We start from the raw sequence: 9,403 nt of genomic DNA, 5'->3' as shown, positions 1-9,403 counted from the left end.
GTACTTGTTTGGTCATAAGAGACTAGACTTGAACCAAAAGAGGTTGGTGAAGTTATTAAGGGAGTAAGATTTCAAGTTTGTGTATCATCTGGGGAAGGAAAGTTTGGTTGAAACCATCATGAGCAAGGAGATATTTCATGTGTCAGATGTAATGGTTAAAGAATCAAATTAATGGAGTGTTAAGAACTAAGTGAACTAAGAATTTCATTATGGAAATAAAAGGGGAATTATGAGGTTTAGGATAACTTGTTTGTATTTGCAAACAAGAAGTTAGATAACATAGTTTAGTATAAAAGTTATAAACATGATTTAGTGTGCATCACGCATAACTAAGATAATAATTGAAGTTTTCTTGATGGTTCAACATAAAGAGGAAGTGGCTCCACAGGTCCTTGTTTGTCATACCCATAAAAGATTGAAGTGGAGTATCAAAGACTTGGGAAAATGTTACAAATATTGGAAGTGACTAAGTAGATATAAAGTTGTTTTTGTTATACGTGTGGTTCCTTTTCCACGAACAATAAGAGTACATAATGGAATCTGGATTGTGGTAGACCGAGTAATGAACGATGCATAATTTCTATTGGAGAAGATGGACGAAGTTTAGAAAAATTATTAATTTTAATGGAAGTACTATCCTAGGAAAGAAAATGTTGTTGCAGATGGTTAAAGTCATAAGGAGACATAAGTATCAACACTTGAGATTATATGGTTGGATTTGAGTGGAAGTTTCAACAATTTAAATTTGGAAGTTGTAGTACATTTGTTATAACTAACATGTTTCTAGAAAAAGTGAGAGTAAGGAAATTGGTGAAATTGAATTTAAAAAAATATTATGAGATTATTATGTACTGATGAAACTAAAGAGTTCTCGGTGGGAAACGAATGGTATATTAAGATTTAAAAACAAAATATGTGTGTTATAGGATGATAAATTAAATCAGATAGGTTATCTAAGAGTCATGAAAGCAAACTCATTTTACATCTAAGTATGACCCAAGGGTATTGAGATTTAAGGACGTTTATTTGGTGACATGGTATCAAGGAAGATATAGTCAAGTATGTAGTTACTTGTTTATTTTGTCAAAAATCAAGGACCGAACAAATAATGACTAAGAAGTATGTTAACATAGGTTTGACATTCACGGAATGAGAGTGGAATAATATTTCCATGGGTTTTATCACCTACAGTGAAGAAAAATGAATAAGTATGAGTAATATGGGATGGATTAATGAAGATTATACACGTTCTACCTATGGGAGGGAATTATATGCTTGAAGTTATGCAAATAATTGGGTGAGCTAAGAGGTCTCAGTTTGAAAAAAATGGTGAAGAGATGACATTGGGTACTAGAATTAATGTTAAGGAAGTTTGTTTTGGCTGGGTTATTCTTATATTTTCATAAGGTTGGGAATGAATATTTTAGCACATGGTATTGGATGGAGTGAGATGGTGGTAGATCTTACTCTTAGTTCTAAGCAGAGGTCTCTAGTAATTGATGTTGCACGTCCTTCTGAATATGAGAATATTATCGCTCGAAATTGAAGAACAAAATGAGCTAGTGATGTTGACACCCACATATGACCATTAGAAAGTAAAAGAGGTTCTCCCAATAAATATGGGAAGAATCCATGTTGATTTAGTTATACCTATCTCAAAGTTCTATGGATTTCATTTCTTTGGAATTTGGTGGTTCTTGTATTAGTATAAGCTTGGATTGGATAACATGAGTTTTATTAGAGCTTTGCTTGTAGAGAGATTGGTGTGAGGTGTCTCTATTCATGTTAGAATACAACAAAGTCATGAATCATTGAGTTAGGTCACATGAAAGTCTCTTAGACAATTTGACAAGAACCTTTTAGCAGAAATATTGCAAAATACTCAAAGGTTAGGGGGTTGACCTAGATAGTCTGTTTAAGATGGAGGAAAAAGACATTGAAGCATTCATTGATATACACAAGAAGGAAGTTAATCAAGTATAAAAAAAAAAAACTCAACGTATTTTTTTCATCACCTCAGTTATCAACAATTGTGAGCCAAATTTTGAGAACTATGATGATTGAAGACATCTTCGATCAGGCAAACATCTGAAACAGATAAATGAAGAAGACCTTTAAGTTTCTCTATGGATAATCATGTTTTATTTAGATTTACGTCATTCCTTGGTGTAAGGAGAGCGAGCAATCATATACAAGAATGACTCTAAAGTTCATAGGTCCTTATTAGATTCTCAAGAAAATAGGTTTTACTACTTATAAACTTATTTTGTCTCTTTCGTTAACCAACATTCATGATGTATTTCGTGCATCGTAACTAAGGAAATATATATAATTGGCCATAATCATCTCCTGCTATCTGATTTAGTTCAATAAAAGATCTCTCTTTTAAAGTGGAGTCAGTTAAAATTTTGGATTCTCAAGTAAGGTAACTTCATGGTAAAAAAATCGACATAGTCAAAGTTTTATGAACTTTCACATGTTGTGATTCCACTTGAAGAATAAATAAGATAATCATATCCTAATTTTACTTGGTAAGCTAATTTTCGAGGACGAAATTTTTTGTTGTTGGGGATAATTGTAACCCCCCGTAAATAAAAAAAAAAAAAGCAGCCCCTCTGCCCCATCACTTTCCTCTTTCCTTTTTTTTCATGCTTTCTCTCTCTATCAACTTCTCTCCTCTCCCTTCTCTCTTCATTTTCTCTCTCAAACATCATCTATTCCAAAATTTGATCATGCCATATTGTAGATGAGGAGTTAGACTACATTTCTACCCGATCAGATTTTCAAACAGAGTAAGTTCATTTTTACTCTAAATATCATTTGTTCTCTGTTTTTCCTTAGGATTTAGTCATCAATATTGGTAGGGTCAGTTGAGAAGTTTAATCCTCTCAACTTATTCTATTATATACTGAATTTTTGTTCTGTTTGGATAACTTGCATTAAGCCCGTAAATCTTGAAGTTTATCGAGACTGTGGGAAATAAAATTCTAGAAGTTGCTGGAAAAGCAAGCAATTAAGGTAAGGTAAGCTAAATTTAATTTTTAATAGCACCCTAGGATAGAAGATCTGAATGCGGAAGGGACGTGGTCCCAATATTCAATTTCTCTTGCAGGGATATTGTTTGTTTATATATTATTTAAATTTGTAAAAATATTAGATTTTGATGGTTTAATATTTAAGGTGTTGTTTTTTTAATGTTAATTACGCTTTTGAATGTTGTGGATTGTGTTTGCAATGATATTGTATTATGAAATGGTGTGGAATTGAATTCATACATTTGGGATAATGTATGGACTGATGTTCGTTGTGTATTACGTATTGACGTCAGGATAATGTATGGACTGATGTTTGCTGTGTATTAAGTATTGATGCCTATGTGGTAACAGAGATCTCCGAGCTTCACTGATGATCTAAGTCACATAGACTAAGATATCAGGTGGTGAGAAGCTGATGGGGGAGTTCATGCACACCGTGACATATGAGATGCACGACTTGGGTTGTATTGAACTTACCCTGATCCTTTCTGTTGGATTCGCTGATAATCTTTGGATCAGGTGTTAGTCTCTGGTAGGACTTACTTAATACGGGTCTTCCGGAAGACGTTGTTTGTTGAATATTTTGGATGTGTAGATCCATGTGAGATCTATGTGATTGTTTTATTGTTTAAATTGAAGAAAATTGAATAATTTGAGAAATTAGTCATGTAATTTGGTTTTCTTTTTGGATTTAAGTGTTTATATTATAAAATTCTATTTTCACTAGCTTACGCTTCCTTTTCTTGCTATGTTTGAACTGCGATGACTGTACTATGTACACGAGCAGATGACCATACAGGTGGTGCATGAGAGCCTTAGAGGTTTCAGAGTTTTCTTTTGAGCTATGGATATGTAAATATTTGTATTTCTATAAATCCTTATCATGTATTAGGAATGTTTTGAAAAACTCCAAGTTTGTATAGAAATTGGTAGAACTTTTATTGTAATAGTTATATGTAAATTATGGGGTGTTACAAATAATGTATTGGCTGTTGTTTAAAATGGTGGTTGTTGTTTACATATAACTATTACAATAAAAGTTCTACCAATTTCTATACAAACTTGGAGTTTTTCAAAACATTCCTAATACATGATAATGATTTATAGAAATACAAATATTTACATATCCATAGCTCAAAATAAAACTCTGAAACCTCTAAGGCTCTCCTGCACCACCTGTATGGTCATCTGCTCGTGTACATAGTACAATCATCACAGTTCAAACACAGCAAGAAAAGCAAGGGTAAGCTAGTGAAAATAGAATTTTATAATATACACACTTAAATCCAAAAAGAAAAACAAATTACATGACCAATTTCTCAAATTATTCAATTTTCTTCAAATATCAACCATAAAACAATCACATAGATCTCTCATTAAAACTACACATCCAAAATATTCAACAAACAACGTCTTTCGGAAGACCCGTATTAAGTAAGTCCTACCAGAGACTAACACCTGATCCAAAGATTACCAGCGCATCCAACAGAAAGGATCAGGGTAAGTTCAATACAACCCAAGCCGTGCATCTCATATGTCCAAAGCCGTGCATCTCATATGTCACGGTGTGCTTGAACTCTCCCACCAGCTTCTCACCACCTGATATCTTAACCTATGTGACTTAGATCATCAGTGAAGCTCGGAGATCTCTGTTACCACATAGGCATCAATACTTAATATACAACAAACATCAGTCCATACATTATCCCGACATCAATACTTAATACACAACGAACATCAGTCCATACATTATCCCAAATATATGAATTCAATTCCACACCACTTCATCATACAATATCATTCCAAACACGATCCACAACATTCAAAAGCGTAATTAACATAAAAAAAACAACACCTTAAATATTAAACCATCAAAATCTAATATTTTTACAAATTTAAATAATATATAAACAAACAACATCTCTGCAAGAGAAATTGAATATTGGGATCACGTCCCTTCCGCATTCAGATCTTCTATCCTAGGGTGCTATTAAAAATGAAATTTAGCTTCCCTTACCTTAATTGCTTGCTTTCCAAGGAACTTCTAGAATTTTATTTCCCATAGTCAGGATAAACTTCAAGATTTACGGGCTCTGTTTGAAAATCTGATCGGGTAGAAATGTAGTCTGACTCCTCATCTACAATATGGCATGATCAGATTTTGGAATAGATGATGTATGGGAGAGAAAATGAAGAGAGAAGGGAGAGGAGAAAAGTTGATAGAGAGAGAAAACATGAAAAAAGGAAAGAGGAAAATGATGGGGCACAAGGGCTGCTGCTTTTTTATTTACGGGGGGTTACAACTATCCCCAACAACAAAAATTTTCGTCCTCGAAAATTAGCTTACCAAGTAAAATTAGGATATGATTATTTTATCTTCTTTTTTATTCTTCAAGTGGAATCACAACATGTGAAAGTTCTTAAAACTTTGACTATGCCGATTTTTCTACCATGAAGTTACCTTAGAGAATCCAAAATTTTAACTGACTCCACTTTAAAAGAGAGATCTTTTATTTAACTAAATCACACAGTAGAAGATGATTATGGCCAATTATATGTATTTCCTTAGTAATGATGCACGAAATACATCATGAATGTTGGTTAACGAAAGAGACAAAACAAGTTTATAAGTAGTAAAACCTATTTTCTTGAGAATCTAGTAAGGACCTATGAACTTTGGAGTCATTCTTGGATATGATTGCTCGCTCTCCTTACACCAAGGAATGACGTAAATCTTAAAAAAAAACATGATTATCCATAGAGAAACTTAAATGTCTTCTTCATTTATCTGTTTCAGATGTTTGCCTGATCAAAGATGTCTTCAATCATCATAGTTCTCAAAATTTGGCTCACAATTGTTGATAACTGAGGTGATGAAAAAAAAATACGTTGAGTTTTTTTTATACTTGATTAACTTCCTCCTAGTGTATATCAATGAATGCTTCAATGTCTTTTTCCTCCATCTTAAACAGACTATCTAGGTCAACCCCCTGACCTTTGAATATTTTGCAATATTTCTGCTAAAAGGTTCTTGTCAAATTGTCTAAGAGATTTTCATGTGACCTAACTCAATGATCCATGACTTTGTTGTATTCTAACATGAATAGAGACACCTCACACCAATCTCTCTACAAGCAAAGTTCTAATAAAACTCATGTTATCCAATCCAAGCTTATACTAATACAAGCAACACCAAATTCCAAAGAAATGGAATCCATAGAACCTTGAGATAGGTATAACTAAATCAACATGGATTCTTCCCATATTTATTGGGAGAACCTCTTTTACTTTCTAATGGTCATATGTGGGTGTCAACATCACTAGCTCATTTTGTTCTTCAATTTCGAGCGATAATATTCTCATATTCAGAAGGACGTGCAACATCAATTACTAGAGACCTCTGCTTAGAACTAAGAGTAAGATCTATCCCCATCTCACTCCATCCAATACCATGTGCTAAAAGATTCATTCCCAACCTTATGAAAATATAAGAATAACCCAGCCAAAACAAACTTCCTTAACATTAATTCTAGTACCCAATGTCACCTCTTCACCATTTTTTTCAAACTGAGACCTCTTAGCTCACCCAATTATTTGCACAACTTCAAGCAAATAATTCCCTCCCACAGGTAGAACGTGCATAGTCTTCATTAATCCATCTCATATTACTCATACTTAGTCATTTTTCTTCACTGTATGTGACAAGTAGGTGATAAAATCCATGGAAATATTATTTCACTCTCATCCCGTGAATGTCAAAACTATGTTAACATACTTCTTAGTCATTATTTGTTCGGTCCTTGATTTTGACAAAATAAACAAGTAACTACATATTTGACTATATCTTCCTTGATACCATGTCACCAAATAAACTTCCTTAAATCTCAATACCCTTGGGTCATACTTAGATGTAAAATGAGTTTGCTTTCATGACTCTTAGATAACCTATCTGATTTAATTTATCATCCTATGACACACATATTTTGTTTTTAAATCTTAATATACCATTCGTTTCCCACCGAGAACTCTTTAGTTTCATCAGTACATAATAATCTTATAAAAATTTTCAAATTCAATTTCACCAATTTCCTTACTCTCACTTTTTCTAGAAACATATTAGTTATAACAAATGTACTACAGCTTCCAAATTTAAATTGTTGAAACTTCCACTCATCTCCAACCATATAATCTTAAGTGTTGATACTTATGTCTCCTTGCGACTTTAACCATCTGCAACAACATTTTCTTTCCTAGGATAGTACTTCCATTAAAATTAATAATATTTCTAAACTTCGTCCATCTTCTCCAAAAGAAATTATGCATCGTTCATTACTCGGTCTACCACAATCTAGATTCCATTATGTACTCTTATTGTTCGTGGAAAAGGAACCACACGTATAACAAAAACAACTTTATATCTACTTAGTCACTTCCAATATTTGTAACATTTTCCCAAGTCTTTGATACTCCATTTCAGTCTTTTATAGGTATGACAAACAAGGACCTGTGGAGCCACTTCCTCTTTATGTTGAACCATCAAGAAAACTTCAATTATTATCTTAGTTATGCATGATGCACACTAAATCATGTTTATAACTTTTATACTAGACTATGTTATCTAACTTCTTGTTTGCAAATACAAACAAGTTATCCTAAACCTTATAATTCCCCTTTTATTTCCATAATGAAAATCTCAGTTCACTTAGTTCTTAACACTCCATTAATTTGATTCTTTAACCATTACATTTGACACATGAAATATCTCCTTGCTCATGATGGTTTCAATCAAACTTTCCTTCCCAGATGATACACAAACTTGAAATCTTACTCCCTTAATAACTTCACCAACCTCTTTTGGTTCAAGTCTAGTCTCTTATGACCAAACAAGTACTTAATATTCTTACAACTTTGAATGTAACTAATCAACCTCCTGTAACAATCAATTAAATCCACATAACTTTTTGTTTCCATGTTGGCCATGTAACGACATCATTACTCGCTCTTACCGGTCATATTTAGATCTATAGGTTGTCTTATACGCATCTTCACTTTTTACTTAAAAATTTAGATACATGAATCTCATGTCTACATGGAAAACATTGACGCTTCGTGCAACTTGATCCATCATACTATTATCCCTCAACAATCTCGTTTATCTTTCAAAAATCCACACATAATCTAGATTCCTCATCCTTCTTCTTCACCAACAATATTGATATTCCACATGGTAGCATACTCGACCCAACAATCCATTTTCTCCAATTTAATTTTTCATCTTTACTACTCAGATGGAGTCATTTTATTACGTGTCATTAACGTCAATCCTGCTCAAGCGCTAGACCAAAGAAAATTCCACTTTAATCTTTGAAGACAACCTTAACACTTACTCTGGAAAACTGTGTATAAAACTCCACTTTGTTGAAGTACTACTTGTCTAACCTATATTATTTATCCTTATTTAAAGTCGGATTATGAAACAAGTTACTCTAATCTGTGACCCGTTCCATACTCGTTATAATTGCTCATTCCATATTATTCCAACTTGAAGATGTCGCATTTTTATTCATCACAATTAAAAAGAAAGTGATTGACATAAAATCAATTCATCCCCAAAGATTATATATAGATCATTCAAAGACAAATGTCTTAAACTCACTTAGAATTTGAGTCCATCGGTAATAACAATCACCTATCGTGTGTGTGTATATATATATATAAACTACTACATTAAAACAAATGTTGGTGTAAAACTATTACCTGAAAAGTTTGCTTTAAAACTTGCAACCAAACACTTAAATTGATTAAATTTATTTTCCTAACATGTATTCAATATCAACTTCACATAATATAGAAATAACCATCCCAAAACATATACAAAAACAAAAATATACTCTACTTTTAGAATTAAGATAGAAAATCATCTTGATTTAGTTATGAGTGTGCACCCTCACCACTTTATCAAGATTCTTTTCATTCTTAATACTTTCATCTTTGTTCATAACAACCAGTTTTGACTCAAACATAAAAAGATTTCAAACAACAACTTTGTTAAACATCCTATTAGAAACTTTTAACTAAGTCGTAAAGTTAGACATAAACAAAAATCTACACGCAGGAGAAACACAATAAACCCACTACCCTCAAGTCATCCTAAGGATGAATCGCTCTGATACCATTAAATGTAACACCCCATAATTTACATATAACTATTACAATAAAAGTTCTACCAATTTCTATACAAACTTGGAGTTTTTCAAAACATTCCTAATACATGATAAGGATTTATAGAAATACAAATATTTACATATCCATAGCTCAAAAGAAAACTCTGAAACCTCTAAGGCTCTCATGCACCACCTGTATGGTCA

The sequence above is a fragment of the Phaseolus vulgaris genome, chromosome 7 (genome assembly GCF_000499845.2).
Source record: "Phaseolus vulgaris cultivar G19833 chromosome 7, P. vulgaris v2.0, whole genome shotgun sequence".
Classification (NCBI taxonomy): Eukaryota; Viridiplantae; Streptophyta; class Magnoliopsida; order Fabales; family Fabaceae; genus Phaseolus; species Phaseolus vulgaris.
The sequence above is the reverse complement of the archived record's forward strand: the minus strand, read 5'-3'. Positions refer to the sequence as shown.